Source organism: Nomascus leucogenys, chromosome 22a (genome assembly GCF_006542625.1).
Source record: "Nomascus leucogenys isolate Asia chromosome 22a, Asia_NLE_v1, whole genome shotgun sequence".
In the NCBI taxonomy this organism is placed as follows: Eukaryota; Metazoa; Chordata; class Mammalia; order Primates; family Hylobatidae; genus Nomascus; species Nomascus leucogenys.
Window position 1 is genome coordinate 69,390,222 of NC_044402.1, and position 18,321 is coordinate 69,408,542.

At 42.3% G+C, this 18,321-nt stretch overlaps 1 pseudogene; it reads left to right on the top strand.

Moving 5' to 3' along the window:
- The first annotated feature begins 2,556 nt into the window (after positions 1 to 2,556).
- LOC100591234 lies at positions 2,557 to 7,218 on the top strand (annotated as a pseudogene).
- The last annotated feature ends 11,103 nt before the right edge of the window (positions 7,219 to 18,321 follow it).

Sequence of the window (18,321 nt, forward strand, 5' to 3'; positions counted from 1 at the left end):
CCAAAATAAGTTCATACAGAAAGAAAGTGTGAATGAATAACAGCAGAAAGATATATCCTTTGTTGGATACATTTTATGTAGATATGTGCTATATGCATCATCTAATATAATCTTCTCAATGACCTTATGTGGTAAGTGCTGCAATGATGCCTCATTTTACAGGTGGAAAAAATAGAGATGTGAGAGAGGTAAGTGTTGTGCCCAAGGACACACCAATGCATATGTACACAGGGGACTAAACTGGGACTCAGCTGTCTGCCTTGTCAGACACTTGTGGGCCTCTCCATCATCCCGTCTCTTCCCACATACAAAGCCACCTTTCAAAATGACCTATTCACGTGTTCTAATTCACTTCCCTTTCTTGTAAGCATTTAAGCCTGCAGCAAAAGCAGCTAGTCTGTCAACGATTTTCTTTTTTTGGATAAGCCCACATTTACCTGTGCTACCTATGTTACCAAGAATCCCTCTTTTCTCCTTCCATAGTAAAAATAGAAGACAGAAGAGTATTTTCTAATTAATTCCAACTCTTCTGCAATAGAAAAGTGGCCCCAAAGAAATTGAAAGGAAAAGAAAATTGAAAGCTAAAAGGTTTTGAGATTTGTTAGGAAAACATTTTGATATTACACTGGAGTGGGTCACTGCGAAAACTGATCCACGACTTTTAGTGAAGCTAGAAGCAAGACATGGCTTGTCCTGGTCTGGAGGTTCTGTGCCAGCCATCCCAGGGAAGGTGGACCCCTATTAGTGAGTCACCTCACTCGGCACGATTGGCAGCCCAGGCTCCAAGGGCTACAGCCTAACAGTTTCTCATAATTGTCAAAGAGCAAATGGCCACATCTAAGCTGGAAATGGTTGCATAAGCTATTTTAGGGTAAACCTTAAGATTTACTTTGAAAAATCAATTAAAACATCCAAAAACACGCCAAAAAAACCTCTCTATACTGTATTTTTATAGACAGAAATGGCATATTCATGAACGAAGCCCATGGAAGCAGTTGCAGATTTCGGATGAGAGACAACCAACAGGCAGAGGGGTCTAACATTTGCTGAGAGTGGCAGGCACTTCACAAATGTTGTCTTTACTCTCACAGGATTCTCCTCATCACCCTGAAATAACACTTATTCCTGCCACCATTTTGAAATTGTCGCCATCAGTAAGGTTAAGTGCTTAGTTCAGGGTCACGCTACTGGTTAATGGCTAAGTTAGGAGTTGAACCCTAGTCTCTTTAACTCCCAAATCCAACCTCTTTCCACTGCGTGAACTTGGTCTCCTCTGAATACTCGGTGGGTAAAGAAGTCCTGGACACAGATCACTCTTCCTCCCAGTGGTTATGGTCTGGATGCAGCTTCCAGGGAACTGGACAAGCTGCTTCCTGAGCGGGCTCCCTCCCCACTTCCACCCCTCCCCGCAACACCCTGGCCCAGGGAATGAGTGAAAATCAGTTGAGAGTCCTCTCCTTATTCCCGCACCTGGGCTCAATTTTTTGCCAGGATTAGAACACGCAAGCTCAGTGCTCTCAACTGGACACTAGGGGGCGCCCTATGCCCACAAAATCCCTGGGATCCCAGTAAGCGTCCCGCAGCCCATGTTTGGTCATATTGGAAAGGAACAAGTCCGTCCTCTAAGAAGTTTCACTTAAATGGACCAAAATCTACCATGGTTTGAAAGAAACCTGGTTAAATTACTGGGATTACCTAGTAGGCAAGCTGTTTTGGACAACCTAAAGCCAACATACTCTTAGTTCAGTAGTACTATGACAATACTGAACATATAAAAGGACAGGTCCCCACTGTCTGATGGAAAACCGCCATCCTCGCAGCCCAGCCATTGCTAACGTCTAGGATAACCCGGAGTAACCAGAACACAGTCGATCAATGATAAACGTAATGAAAAGCCAAGTGATCAAAAATACTCCAAGGTATACAAGAAAAATAGCCCCCATATCCAAAGGGCTGCCCATCTCCCGCGCCTCAGCTCACTGCATTTGTTCACCTTTGTGGAGAGGGAACAGGCATGGGTGAAGTTGGCCACTTGGAGAAGCTGTTGTTTGTTGCACCCAGGAAGCCCAGAGAGCAGCAGAAAGAAGGAGCCGTGTGCTGTCATTTGGTGAAGCCTAGGGCAGACGCCCCAGGTGCCCGCCTCTGCGCCGAGGCCTTTCAAAGCTATGCTCTTGGCAACAGCCTTTGAAATAACCGGGTGCTGGCAACACAGGCTTGGCATTAATATGCAAATAAGAATACTTCGGGCTCCCACTTCATGCTTTTGGATCGTTTTAAAAATCCAGCCACTTACCATGACTAACACAAAATAAAGGGGAAAGAAAAAGTGGTACGACCTTCGCTTGCTTTCTCCCACCGACCTCCTTGTGCTGGAGCCAAGCACTTTTCAAACCAGAGAGAGAGAGAGGGGGGGCTGGGGTCTCAACTAGGAGCAGGGACCGCTTAGGGCTAAGGATATTTTCACCTCCCCTCTCTAACAGAAGCTTTGGGATGAATAATAGGCACTACTCAGCTCCGTCAATCAACCTCAGTTGCTCTATTTTCATTGCTACCGAGATGTATAAAAAGCTAAAGTTTGCTACAAAGCCCCCATCGAGGCATTCAGGAAATCCCGGGGAGGCTTACTGCGGGGATGGCTTACTGCGTTTCCTTGCAGCCTCCTTCCTGCCGCTCTGCCTTCCGTGCCTCTTCCTTTGTTTGCCTGCTCCCCTGAGATGGGCCTGCCAGGAGACACCCCAGAGGCAAGCACGTCTCTATAATAAGATGTGACAGCGAGTTTGAGGAATTTGCTGGCTATACATCATTATAAAAACGAATTCTGCATCATTATCCGTTGCTTTTCTGAGACACGAACGTGAGTGGTAAGGCTCTCCTGTCCCTAGCGCTCTGAGAACAAGGGCAAGCACAGAGCAGGTGTTGACAGGCCAACCTGATGGCAAAGTGCCCTGCCAGTGGGAGAAGGACAATCTCCAATACAACCTGAATCAGCTGTCAAACTAAGCCTACTACAAACAGCTGAATAGTGAAGAAACAAACAACACTTGTTGAAGTCCTTAGAAGATGAATTACATCTGTTTCAAAATTCCTGGCACCCTCTAAGAGGAATCAGAGTTCACGGGCATTTCTTTGCCTTGGTATCCTCAGAGAGCAGGGGACTTGGAGCTTTTGCTGTAGGGATAGTGCCGTGAGATGAAGGGCTGGAAACAGGGTAGAGACTATATTTTAACTGATAGCACGGAACCAGGAAGAGGTAGCCTTGCATCAAATGGAATGGGATGACCATACTAACGTGGATAAAAAACATACTCTCCCAGGTTCCACCTCTGCACGCTGGTAAACAATGACCTCCATGTCCCCAATCCACACTCACTCACCTGCACTCTCCATCTCCCAGCCCTTTACTCTCCTGCTGTTATCTCTGGCCTTGCCCTTCATATAAGACACAAACATGCACCTGCTGCTTCTGTGGACACTACCCCTTGATGGGGTTCAGGACATGCTACATCATGTCCATATGGCATCTTATGAGCACAGGGATTCACACCTATAATCCCAGCACTTTGGGAGGCCAAGGTGGGAGGATCACGTGAGCCCCAGAATTTGAGACTAGCCTCAGCAACACAGTGAGACCCTGTCTCTAGAAAAAAATTTAAAAATTGGCCAGGCATGGGGGCATGCACCTGTAGTCCCAGCTACTTGGGAGGCTGAGTCAAGAGGATCCCTTGAGCCCAGGAGTATAAGGCTGCAGTAAGCTGTGATCACACTACTGCACTTCAGCCTGGGTGGCAGAGTGAGATTCTGTCTCTAAAAATAAATAAATGGCATCTTAGCGTTTCAAAAACAACAGAAGAAAGGTCACTTTCACCTCCCTGCCCCCTACTCTCTGGAAACCTGTTATAAAACCTAGGAAGGATTTCCTGATCTCCCTCTGAAGCAGGTCATAAGACCTTCATTTGAGAGTTACCCTCCCTATACTCAGAGAAAAGTTGCCAAGGATCCAGAGATGCCAAGAAGAATCTGAACAAACAGGCCTTGCTAAGCTTCCCTGGTTTATTACCATTAGATCTTATCTGTTTGTTCTCCAAATATCCTTCTCCTTGGATAATCCTTCTCCACTTTCCATCAAACCTAACCATAAAAATACACGTTTCCTTGTTTCTTTGGGCCTTCATTTCTGACAGCTCCCATGTCACATAACACTTGCATTAAATAAATGTACATGCCTTTCTCTCTTGTTAACCTGCCTTTTGTTATAGGGCCCTCAGTCGTGAACCTAGAGATGGGTGAGAAAAACATTTTTCCACCCCTGCATTCTACACAGAAACCTTCTCCAAAGGGTCAACACCTTTTAACACTTTTTGGATTTTATCTTTCCTCATTGAGATAGGGACGGATAGTAGGAGTCACATTTTTTAGGAGGGAAAAGGGAGGCCTAGGGACCAAAGGTGACCTTCCCAGGAACAATACCAGAGCAACATTGGAACAGCAAGGTCTTCAGCCCCCTGGGCTGAGGCTGTTTCCTGATTGAGCAGATGCACCCATGGGTTAACTACCCTTGGCCTTTGTCCTTTCTCCCCGCTCTTGTAGATGAGCTGAGTCATTTCAGTGCCTCGTCTCCTTCACTGGACAGGTACTACAACCTCAGGGAAGTAGTGTTATCGGCATCCCATTTTATAGAGGAAGGAACTGAGGCATAAAACAGCCTTCCCAAGATCACACTGTGAATAAGAGGCAGAGGATTGAATAAGGAGGCTTCAATGCAGAGTCACATCTCTGCAACATGCTCTACACGGTTTCCAGGCCATCTCTGCGATTCAAGGCATGACACAATGGGAAGAGCCCCATACTAAGGCGTAGGAGACCTAAGTCTTATTCCCAGTTGGCCAAAGATCAGTGATGTGATCTCACCAAGTTGCCTGTTTTTCTATTTCTTAAATGACAGATGGAATTAGATCAGTGGTTTTAACCATTTCATATAAGAAGACCCATTTTTGTCAATTCTATAGGGTACCCACACGTTGAAAACTATCATCTGTCAAAATAATTGTATTTATTGAGGAACAATTACTTTGTTTTCCTTTTTTTCATGTGATTGTAAGTAGTTTATTTTGTCAGGAGCCAGACCTTATCTTCCCACAAGTTAACATAAGTTCATGAATTACATGCAACCAAAAGTCATTGCCATTAACCCATGCAGCTTTGTAATTGGCTTTTTTTTTATTTTATTTTAAGTTCAAGGGTACATGTGCAGGTTTTTTACATAGGTAAACCTGTGTCATGGGGGTTTGTTGTATGGATTATTTCATTTGTTTTCCATTTTCAACTAATTAAGTCAAATGAAAGGTATCAGTTTCAGCAAGGTCCTTTCTAACTCCTTTTTCTAGATTCCACCTTCTGTTTTGCTGTGTCACATTATTGATTTCTTTCTTCATCCTAGCCATCATATCTTTTTTTAATAAGTCTACCTGTTTACTTGGTTTTGTCTATCTGGACCTCTAGAAAGTCAACTTCTATATGGGCCAGGAATTCATCTGCCTATCCATCTCTCTATCTTCAGGGTCTAGCATCAAGTATGTGATTAATTAATTTGTTGAACTAAAGATTAAACTGAATTACTGGTATTGATGAGCCTGTTATCTCCTGCTATTAAATGGCAAACACATCATTTCAATTTGGCTTTTTAAAGTATTGAAAATAACTTCAAGAACTCCAATTCTGCTTTTTAAGTCTGGAGACTCCATGTTGGAAATGACGAGATGGAATGACCTCGAAGCTCTCATCTGTTTCTGAAATTTCACAATCCAGTGGTTTCTTTTGCAAAGCAGACTGGGGAGATTCTGTGAAGGCTGGGCACTAGACAGTGTTCTTCCCCACAGAAGCAGTTCACAGGGAGTCGAGGATGCTCAGGTGCCATCTGATTCCAGACACAGTGATCTTCAAGGCCAGGTAGCTTAACTGCACTCATAATGCAGAGACTTCTAGGCAGCAAAACTTTTTTCCCCTTGCTGGGAAAAAGTCAACTTCCTGTGCCATTGCCAACCTACACCCTTTCTACTCAATTAGTGTACAGACTATAGAAGCGTGTGACTTTCTTTTCACCCTCTCATTCAGAGAAAGATGCTTGGATATGTCCCTTTATGAAGTTAAACATTAGTTTTGTAAGACTTCGCAAATGTTCTGGAAAGCTATGCATGTAGCTGTAAAGATGGGAGGAAGGCAGGATGGGGCAAAAAGAAGGGCTGAATTGTGGTGCAATTGCCATGGAGGCCTCAACCAATCCCATAGGACACTCTGAAGCTGGGAATGATCCTTCCGAGTTGTCCCAAACTGACACAAAGATCAAGCCATTGGCCCACCACATCAGCCTGGCCTTGGCCCTGATTGTCCCCATAACCTAGAGTGAGGCAGCATCCTGGCTGAGGGCAAGCCCATCGAGGAGCACAGCTGTGAGCTCTCCGCAACTAGGAGATGGGAACACAGGCCCTGGTGAGGAATGCAGAAGGAGTATCATGGTATGTCTCTAAATTTCATCTGATGCTGCTATCACGTTCTAGTATGCTTGATTTGTGAGAATTGAACAGAACAATTTGCCGAGCCAGGACTGTGTTGCATTCAGCAAAGAATGAATTAAACTACAAATAAAAATGACCTGGCCCTCCATGAACCAGGTTTTCTAATAGAGCAACCACTCCAAAAAGTAAGCACTGGAGGAGTGATGCCACCACAGGCTTGGGAGTAAAAGTCCCTCAGAATTTCCAACTGTTGGAAGAACCGGAACAAGGTCAGAAAGGAGTAGGTGATGGCACAGGTAGCTGGGGTCTAGAAGACGATGAAGACATGATACTTACAAGATGGACAAAGATGGTAATCGGGCCTCCAAGAACAATTGGTGAAAACCAAATATACAGCCTTAAAATAAAATGTGGACCTAAATACCCAGAAGCACCCCACTTTGTAAGATTTTTAACAAAAATTAATATGAATGGAGTTAAGAGCTCCAATGGAGTGGTAGACCAAGAGCCATATCAGTGCTAGCAAAATGGCAGAATTCATACAGCATCAAAGTGGTTCTGCTGGTGGGAGTTGACTGAAGGATACAAAATAAATTTTAAAAATAAGAGACACAAAGTTGTTCTGCAAGAACTTTAGTGCCTAATGATGTCTAAAGAAAATACGAAACTCCCTCAGCCACCTGAAGGACACTGTTATAGCAGTTAATCAAAAAGTAAAACCACAGGACCTTCACCTTTTCCCTCATTCGACTGAAGTAGTCTTCATTTTCCACAGTAGTAAATTTTCTAGGTACCTCTTGTAGACCTGAAAGTACTGGAAAGAAAGCTTCCATTCAAAGGAAATTTATCTTAAGATATTGTAAATGATACTAATTTTTTTGTCCATTTGAAATATGTAAGTTGTGCTATAACAAATCATCATGTCGAGTGTAAATACTGTCCACATAGTCGAGCTTCTGGCATCAAGAAAATCTATTTAAATTGATTCTTGTCACAACTGGTGGGACACATCTAACTCAGCTGTAAAAAGACACATCACACAATCACCTTGCTGCTGATGACATGGCCTGGGGTCTCTGCCTTCTCTCACTTCCCCTCCCTCTCCCCTCCCTGCAACAGCCCTCTAGCCTGAGGGCGGCTTGTTAGAGTAGACGTGATGATTTAGGGTTGCAGCCTATGGAACTGCTGCTGGGTATGTGAGGAGATTTGCCTGCATCCCTGGTCTTTTTCTTTAAGCCTTAAATGATGCCGCTTCCAAGCCATCCTCTTTTCCCCACACTCCTCCATTCTCACCCTTGGCCAAAGCATAGATTGTAACCCCTCCAGTTGCCTATGGTGAAGAATTCAGGGATTTCCCCATACCTTCTCTCCCCCACTTTATCGAGGGGTGCTGTTTTTTCCTCCCCTCCTCAAGTCCCTTTTTGCACTGTGACCACCCAATACTTTCCATGACATGCCCTTGCTTTGGCTAGAAACCAGGTAAAGTTGGAACAAGTCTCTGACCTCCCTGGTTTAGTTTTGGAACTGCATTTATTCACTTGCCACCAGCTGGGAAGTAAATATTGGGTCCTCAGCCCTGCCACCCTCTGCTATCATCATCAGCTGATGAGTTTTTTTTGGCGATTTTGATAAGGTGAAAAGAACAGTCAACCAGGGTTACTCAGACCCGCCAGCTCTCAGAGTCTTTGGTGGCTAAACTTGGAGAAAGGCCTCATGAAGACACTTGTAAGCACACATGATCCCTCTGAATTATTTTCTTTTCCTTTCATTTCTTCTTCAACTTTTAAAAATTGAAGAAGTTTTAAACAGGGCTCTCATCTGGTCATCCTTGCAATCCATTGGGGTCTGGTTTGGAATCTGGCAGCTGGAACATAAAGACCCTTGAATTCAGTGCATCCTTTGGTTTTGGTGATGCTGCATCTCAAAATCCTCAGCAGGGATTAAGAAAGCAGTCAGTGTACACAGCAGATCCTGGAAACTGGTAGTCTTGACTTCTGGCAAAGTGCTGCATTTTTCCACTTTCTGTTCAGGACCACTAAATGCTGAAATGTGGATGCATACCAAAATAAAAGAAATTCATTGTGTACCGAAAAAAAACAAAAAGCAGCCCTAGAGGAAGGTTTCCTAACACTCCTCTCTCTCTCTCTCTCCTCCCACCACTTACCTTCTTTCTTTATCTTTTCTTCTGCTCTGTTAGTTTTATTCTTGAGCTCAGCTGTCAGAGGCAGCCTTTGATGGATGTGTGGTTGGTCCTTTCAGGCCCCCTGGAGAAGAAGGCTGAGGGGACAGGGAGGGATGAGGCTTGAATGATAAGTGAGGAAAGGAAGCGGGCAACTTAGGGGGATGGAGGGATGGGAAGGAGGGGAAGTCCTCTTTTTGAGTCAATAGAGTCAGAATCCTTTTGCTGACCAGGAGCACACATGTGATGGCTGTTTTAAGTGGAAGGAAATGACCCAGTCTTCTGAGGATACAGAATTTAAAGCTGAGTGAGGTGGTACCCAAAGTTCTGGATTGCAGAAAGGGAGGCATTCTGATCTTGCAGATGAAAGAGGCATTTCTCTGATCTCAAACATTAGCACAGGAAATGTGTCCTGGGTTGTTTCCATTTGTCTCTACAGACCAATGAGTTACCTGAAGAATTAAACTTACATTCAATCCTGGAAAGGTCAGGGGTGGTTGAAATTGTGCTGGCCCTGACCTCATGAGCTTGCTTTTCAGACCTCATAGGAACCTTGCCCACACCCCTTTAGATGGTCTGTACTTGCTTCTTCAACTCATTGACTCGTGAGCATTGCATGTGTCATGCTGGAATGCAAAGGGGAATTTATTTGTTTTCTTTTTGTGTGTGTGTAAAGTATACCAGTTATTCAGATTCCAGGGAATAGCCATTGAAGAAATCTATTCTAAATGCTTTATTTCAAGACCGACTGATTTATAAAATTATCACCAGATGGAAGGTCTTGACTGTGAGTTGTCCAGGTTCTTAGCACATTGAACAAAGAACTGAACGAAATGCACAGGGCAAAAAAAGAACGAAGTAACAAAAGCACAGATTTATTAAAGCAAAAGTACTTTTCACAGAGTAGGAGCCTGTAGGAGCTCTTTTAGGAGTGGGCTCCAGCAAGTGGTTCAAGAGCTTCCCCTCCCATTAGGATTTTTATTAAGATATTTATTAATTTTTATTCAGTTTGGTAACGCCCCTAGGTGCCCTTTAGAGGCCTCCAGTTGGTCACACCTTATGAAGGATTGGCCTATGACCAATCAGTGGCTGAAGTGGAGACTTGGCTCATGATCAATTAGAGGCTGAAGTGGAAACTTCTGTCTTGTTATCTCAGGAGCTAGGATGTATGCTGTATGCTGCTTAATGTTGCCTAGAACTGGCTGCACCTTCTGTTCTTTTACTTATGCCTTAACCCTTGGTTACCCTAATTCCCAATTCTCCTGCCTCACAATGACTCACACCTTTGACAGTTACCCTTTCTCTTTCAAGGAGGCATGAAAAAACACCTATTTAGATCGATGGAGGCCGTGGTCATAAAGAAAGCCCCCAATTCACACACAACCCATGGTTCTCAGCCTTCCTGCCCATCTTCACCCTTCCCTCAGCTTGGGGGATATCTAGGATCTCTTGAGAATCTATAAACTAAGAAGACAAAGAGGAAGAAGTTGAGGAAATCAAGAACAAGTTGGGACCACTAAGCCCACCTTTTTGACCCCATCTGTGGTGGGGCTGGGAGTCGTGGAGCTCTGGCTCCCAGGTGATCAGGCCTTGTGGTAAGGACAAGGTCTCCAACATTGCAGAGAGCCTGGCGTGGAGTCCTAATCTCATGACTTAACCTGCTATGTTCTTGGGGTATGTTATTTAATCTCTTGACACCTAAGTTTTTTACTGAATAAAATGGAGATATGACAGTACTAGCTCTCAAGCTTAGTATGAGAACTAAAGGAAATAATGCATTCAAATGCAAGCTCCACAAGATTAGGGACGTTTATTTCGTTTGCACTATAACCCCTAATGCCCACACCAGTATTCTTGGTGCTCATATATTTGTTGAGTGACTGATATAGGTAAACCACTTAGCGTAGGGCTGGAACACAACCCATGCTCACAGCAACATAGCGGATGTTTTGCCAGAGATGCTTGCTGCACTCTGCTTCTAACCCAATCTGACGTCCACCAACAGTCCTTGCATTTGGCTCTCTCATGCACATTTGTGCAGGGGAACTGTGGGATCCTGGTGGCAGCTAGAGACTTAAGGTTGGTGTTTGGAGCCTGCTGAGGAGTGGGCCCAGCCTGGGTGGGGTGCCAGGCTGATGAATTTCACACAGCAGGGGTCCTGGAATGTTTGAAGAGAGGCCGCTGGGTGCTGGTAAAGGGGTCCATTGGGGAGCTGGCAGGAAGCCAAAGATCCAACATGCTTGGTTTGTTTCAGGAACTTTCCCAGGACTGGCCCAACACCCAGGAAAGGAAGACGTTTTCTTTTTCTTTTTTCTGTATTCTCTTCTTTCCTGATTATGTGACTTTCTGTTGCCAAACCACAGAACCAAGCCTCATACAATGAATTCTACAGCTGGGCCACATTTTGGATTGGATGTGCTCTTGTTAGCTGGGGAGAGATCTGAACTATAAGTTGACACATTGTTTCTATGAGAAATTCATTCTCAATTCCAAACAGATGATTAATGGCCCAGGTCTCAGAATGAAATCCATTCTGTCCCCTGTCCTGGAATCCAGACAAATCAGGGTTTGTCTTGGTGTATGTGTGGGAGGGGCACTAGGGAGTTCTGTTTGCATAATAAAGACCTCATAGGACCCCCAAAGAAGAGTGAAGGTAGACTGTGAGACAAACAGCCCCAGTGCAGAAAATTCTTCAACAGATTGGAAGGGCAAGGATACTTTAGCTCCACAACACTGCAAAAAGTTTTCTAGCAGGGGAAGAGCTCTACTGAAGAGTGTGTGTGTATGCACTGGCTTGTCTGAAGACACTCTATTGAGAGTAGCCCTCTAAGTATTGTTGAAATTCCCTCCCAGGAAGCTCTTAAGGAATCCAGTGGCACCGTCCCAGGGAAGGGAGGATACGAAACCAGCAGAAAAGGCTGAGGAAAGATGTGTAGCACTAGTTAAACCCAGAGAGGGAAGTCCCCTTTCAGTCATCTCGTCAAAGATTTATCATGCTGGTGGAAGGGTTCTCTCACCTCACCAAGAGAAGCGACTTTGACGTGTCAGTATTGGGGATGGGGAGAAGACTGACCATTCAGCAGCCAAGGACTGACCTGCTCACCCAAAGGGAGGAGCCCACAAGTAGTGAGCCAGGACTATGGGTGCCCACAGCCTCCTCACTGCCAGGAGGACCCAGAACACCCACCCCACCCAATGCCACCTGAATGCAACCCTCTTAGATTGTATTATTTGGGAGAACTGGAGCTATTCTTATAAAAACACTCCTAGAGAGGGGCTTCAAGATGGCTGGCTAGAAGCATTTCATACCCACCTCCTGCACTTAGAAGAACCAAAATAGGGCTGGGCGCAGTGGCGGCTCACACCTGTAATCCCAGCACTTTGGGAGGCCGAGGTGGGTGGATCACGAGGTCAGGAGATCGAGACCATCCTGGCTAATATGGTGAAACCCCGTCTTTACTAAAAACACAAAAAATTAGCTGGGGGTGGTGGCAGGCTCCTGTAGTCCCAGCTACTTGGGAGGCTGAGGCAGGAGAATGGCGTGAACCCAGGAGGCGGAGCTTGCAGTGAGCTGAGATCACGCCACTGCACTCCAGCCTGGGTGACAGAGGGAGACTCCATCTCAAAAAAAAAAAAAAAAAAAAGAAGAACCAAAATAGTATATAGATAATCACACTTCAAATACATTATCCCAGAGAGAATGCTAGAATTCAACAGAGAAATGACAGGAAACATCAAAAGCAGGGGAAAAGAAGGGAGAGAGGCAGCCTGCCTGGCCAGGGTGCATGAGATGGATGTGCGTTCCCCCACTGCCAACCCAGGCTGTAGTCACTGCAGATGACTACACCCTCTTTAGTGGCAGGGCCTTAGCATCAATGCTACCATTCCTCACCTGAGCACTCCACCTAGGACCTGAGGATCACCATGGCTCTCACCTTTGGGAGGCCTGAGCACAAGCTCAGCCAATCTGGCTTCACCCATCCCCAACTCCAGGATACAGCAGACAGCCCAGGGTCCTGGGGATTGCCCAACCCAATCCACCACCTTGAGAACCTGAACACTCCTCCCAGGGATTTGAGGTTGGACCTAAACTCCCGGCACTACCACCTCAGCTGATGCTGACCAGCAAAGGCCACATGCAGGCCTGGAGACTGGCCTGCCCAGTCCATTGGAGCCACCACCAACATGAATGCATACTGCCTGTGACCCAGAGAATCACCTTACCTCTGCTGTGGCTATCGCCTATGCCATGTCAGCTGTCCAAGGTGCCTGAGAACCCACCCACTCACCTGGTCCATCACTGCCACTACTGGAATCTAAGCAAGCCACTTGGAAGCCTAAGAATTGACCCACCAGTAACCATTAACACAGGCACCATTGTACACCACCTTGGGGCAAAAATATAGGCATGTTCAGCCGACTGCTGCCATCACTGGGGCCTGAATATTGGCACACACGGCATGCTAGTCCCCAATAGAACTTCACCACAGCCTTCACTAATAATCACACCTTAACTCACTAAGGAAAGCACAGATACTACTATGCTGTTTACAGTCAAATAAATCATACAGAGACTACACTACTGCATGCACTCAGAATCAAAGCCAAAGTATCCTACCCAACCAACACCATAGATGCAACTTCAGAAAAAGTCCTCCCCTTGGAAAAGTAAATTCAAAAATGAGAAGAAACAACAGTTATACCAACCATTATATCAGATATCAACATAAGGACCCAGGAAACATGAAAAAGCAAGAAAATATGACACCTCCAGAGGAACACAATAATCCTCTAGCAATAGATTTTAATCAAAAAGAAATTTTTGAAATTCCAGATAAAGAATTTTAAACATTGATTTAAAGAAGCTCAGTGAGATACAAGAGAATTCTGAAAAACAATACTAAAAAAAATCAGAAAACAATTCAGGATATGAATGAGAAATTTAACAAAAATATATATATATTTTTAAATAACGAAATAGAAATTCTGGAAGGGAAAAATTCATTGAAGGAAATACGAAAGCTCTCGATATATTTGAAAGCTTCAACAGTATACTACATCAGGCAGAAGAAAGAATCTCATTATCTCAGAATCCCCTTTGAAATAATCCAGTTACGCAAAAATAAAGAAAAAAGAATTTTAAAAGAATAAACAAAATCTTTGTGATATTTGGGACAACATAAAGCAATTGAATATTTGCATTATTGGTATCCTCAAGGCCAAAGAGACAAAGGATTAGAAAACCTATTTAATGAGTAGATGAAAACTTCCCAAGTCTAGCAAGAGATTTAGTCATTCGGTTACAGCAGACTCAGTAATCCCCAAAATGACACAATGCAAAACGGTCTTCTCAATGGCACATTATACTCAGTCTGCTTAGAGTCAAAGGTAAAGAGTGAATCCTAAATACAGCAAGAGAAAACCATCTAGTAATCTATCTAGTAACCCTCAGCAGACTAACAGCAGATGTCTCAGCAGAAACCTAACAGGCTAGAAGAGAATGGGATAGCATACTCAAAGTGCTGAAAGAAAAAAAAAAAAAAAACCCGCCAGCCGAGGATATAATTTCCAGCAAAATTGCACTTCATAAATGAAGAAGAAAAAAAATCTTTCCCACACAAGCAAATGCTGAGAGAATTTGTTTACCACTAGGCTGGACTGGACCTATAAGAAATACTCAAGGGAGTTCTAAACCTGGAGGTGAAAAGACAACATTTACCATCATGAAAACACACAAACATATAAAACTCACTGGTAAAGTAATCACATAAAGGAGGAAGAAAAAGGACTCAAATGGTACCACTACAGAAATTCACCAAACTACAATGACAATCAATATGAGAAAAAGTAAAAAACAAAGAATATTTACAACAACCGGAAAACAACTAACAATATGACAGGAACAAACAGAGCTTCACATATCAATAATAATTTTGAACATAAACAAATTAAATTCTGAAAATATAATGGCTTAACGGATTTAAAAACATGATCCAACTATATGTTGCTTATAAGAAACTCACTGTACCAGTAAAGACACATATAGACTGAAAGTAAAGGGATGGAAAGACATATTCCATGCAAACGGAAACCAAAAGCAAGCAGGAGTAGTTATGTTTATATCAGATAAAACAGACCTTAAGGCAAGAACAGTAAAAAACAGAAACAAAAATGAAAAACAAAGGAGGTCATTATATGTTGATAAAGGGATCAATCCAGCAAGAGAGCATAACAATTCTAAACAGATATGCACCCAACACTGGAGCAGCCAGATTCATGAAGCAAATATTACTACATATAAAGAGATAGGGTGCAGTACAATAATAGTGGGGGATTTCAACACCCCACTCTCAGTATTAAACAGATCATTTAGACAGAAAGTCAACAAAGAAGCATTAAATGTAAACTGGACTTCAGACCAAATGGACCTAACAGACATTTACGGAACATTCTACCCAATAATTTTTCATCAATACATGGAACATTCTTCAGAATAGACCATACGTTACTCCACAAAACAAGTATCAACAAATTCTTAAAAATCAAAATTGTATCAAGTATCTTCTCAGAGTACACTGGAGTAAAACTAGAAATCAGTACCAAGAGGAATTCTGGAAACTCTACAAATACGTGGGAATTAAATAACATGCTCCTGAGTGACCATTGGGTAAATAAAGAAATTAAGAAGGAAATAAAAACATTTCTTGAAACAAATGAAAATGAAAACACGACATATCAAAATCTGTAGGACACAGCAAAAGCAGTGTTAAAAGAGAAGTTTATAGCATTAAATGCCTACATCAAAAAAGTAGAAAAATTACAAACTAACAACCTAACAATGCACCTGAAGGAACTAGAAAAGGAAGAACAAACCAAACCCCGAAGGAACGGAAGAAAAGAAATAATAAAGATCAGAACAGAACTAAATGAAATAGAGGCTTAAAGAAATACAAATCATTAACAAAACGAAATTGCTCTTCAAAAATATAAACAAAATTGATAAACCACTGGCAAGACTAACCAAGAAAAGACTCAAATACAGAAAATCAGAAATGAAAAAGAAGACATTACAACTGATACCATAGAAATACAAAAGATCATCAGAAACCATTATGAACAACTATATGCTGACAAACTGGAAAATCTAGGAAATAGATAAATTCCTGGAAACATACTACCTACCAAGATTGAATCACGAAGAAACAGAAAACCTGAGCAGATCAATAAAAAGTAGCAAGATTGAATCCATAATAAAAAGTCTCCCAATAAAGAAAAGTCCAGGACTGGACAGATTCACAGCTGAATTCTACCCAATGTACAAAGAAGAACTAATACCAATCCCTCTGAAACGATTCCAGAAAAGAGGGAACTCTCCCTAATTCATTCTATAAGGCCAGCATTACCCTGATCCCCAAACCAGACAAGGAGACAATAAAAAAAGAAAACCACAGACCAATATCCCTGATGAACACAGATGCAGAAATCCTCAACAAAATACTAGCAAACTGAATCCAACAGCACATTAAAAAGATAATACACCAAGATCCAGTGGACTTTACACCAGGAATGCAAGGATGATTCAACACATGCAAATCAATAAACATGATACATCACACTAACAGAATGAAGAACAAAACCATATGGTCATCTCAATAGATGCAGAAAAAAAACACTGGATAAAATTCAACATCCCTTCAGAATGAAAACTCTGAACAAACTAGGAATACCTCAAAATAATAAAAAACATATATGATAAATCCACAGATAACATTGTGATGAATGGAGAAAAGCTGAAAGAATTTTCTCTAAGAACTGGAACAAGATAAGTATGCCCACTTTTAACCAATTCAGCATAGTACTGGAAGTCTTAGCTAGAGCAATCAGGCAAGAGAAAGAAATAAAAGGCATCCAAATTGTAAAAGAGGAAGTCAAATTGTCCCTCTTTGCTGATAATATGATCATGTATCCAGAAGAATCTAAAGACTCCACCAAAAAACTCCTAGGTTTGATAAATGAATTTAGTCAAGTAGCAGGGTACAAAATTAACATACAAAAATCAGTAGCACTTCTATATACCAATAATGAGCTAGCTGAGAAAAAAAATCAAGAAGGCAATAGCTACAAAAAACAAAAAAAAAGTACCTAGGAATAAATTTAACCAACGAGGTGAAAAATCTCTACAAGAAAAACTACAAAACACTGATGAAATAAATTGAAGAGGACAAAACAAATGGAGAAATACTCCATGCTTATGGATTGGAAGAATTAATATTGTTAAAATGACTATATTGTCCAAAGCAATCTACAGAATCAACACAATCCCCATCAAAATACCAACACCATTCTTCACAGAATTAGAAAAAAAATATTTAAAAATGGAACCAAATGGAACCAAAAAGAACAGCTCGAATAGCCAAGACAATCCTGAGCAAACAGAACAAAGTTGGAGGCATTACACCACCTGACTACAAGGCTATAGTAACCAAAATGGCATGATATTGGCATAAAAATAGACACCTAGACCAATAGAATGGAAGAGAGAACCCAGAAATAAAGCCACATATTTAACAGCCAATTGATCTTTGACAAAGCTAACAAGAACCTACACGGGGAAAAGGACATCCTCTTCAATAAATGGTGCTGGGAAAATCGATAGCTGCATGCAGAAGAAAAAAACGGGACCCTTTTCACCATATACAAAAATTAACTGAAAATGGATTAAACACTTAAAAGTAAGACCCAAAATTATAAAAATACTAGAAGAAAACCTAGGAAAACTCTCCTGGACTTTCTTATAGGCAAATAATTTCTGACGAAGACCTCAAAAGCACAGGAAACAGAACCAAAAATAGACAAATGGGATTATAATAAACGAAAAAGCTTCTGCACAGCAAAGGAAACAATCAACAAAATGAAAAGACCACTTGTTAAATGGAAGAAAATTTTTGCAAACTATTCACTTGGCAGGGGACTCACATCCAGAATATATACAACAAACTCAAACAACTCCTCAGGATCCTTGGAAGAATCCAGGAAAGGTATATTTATTTCAGCGGTGGCTCAGTTCCCTGTGCTGTGATGTGAATATGCACTTCCGTCTTCTCAATATTTTCCCATTTCTATGTACAGGAGTGTTTGCTGCCCTTCCTATCACCTTCAAATGACAGTAAAGCAAGACCAAACTTTTTATCATCTGCTCTTCAGCCTCATTATAGACAAGATACGTGTTAATCCTTTCAAAGGCCCAGACACGATCTCGTTCACCTCTGTAACCTCCTCCACTAAAAAAGAAAGAGCAGCCATTTCTATTTAGAATCGTCATTTTCAACCAAGGCTCTTCGTTAAATCACACAAGGAACTTTTTAAAACACACAAATGGCTGTTCCATTTTCCCTTTACTTCATAAAGGATAATAGTCATGGCTTCCATTGATTGAAGGTATATTTTATGCTGGGTGTTGGGTTACACTCTATATACACTTCCACATTGGGGTCTCACAACCGAGCCCCCTATTTTATAGAGGCAGCAGCTGAGGCTCAGAGAGATTAACAGTGGGAAGATGGCCCACACCCTATGCTTAAAGGAGCTGGCTGGGAAATTGTCCTCTTGACAAATGATTGTTAGGGGAAC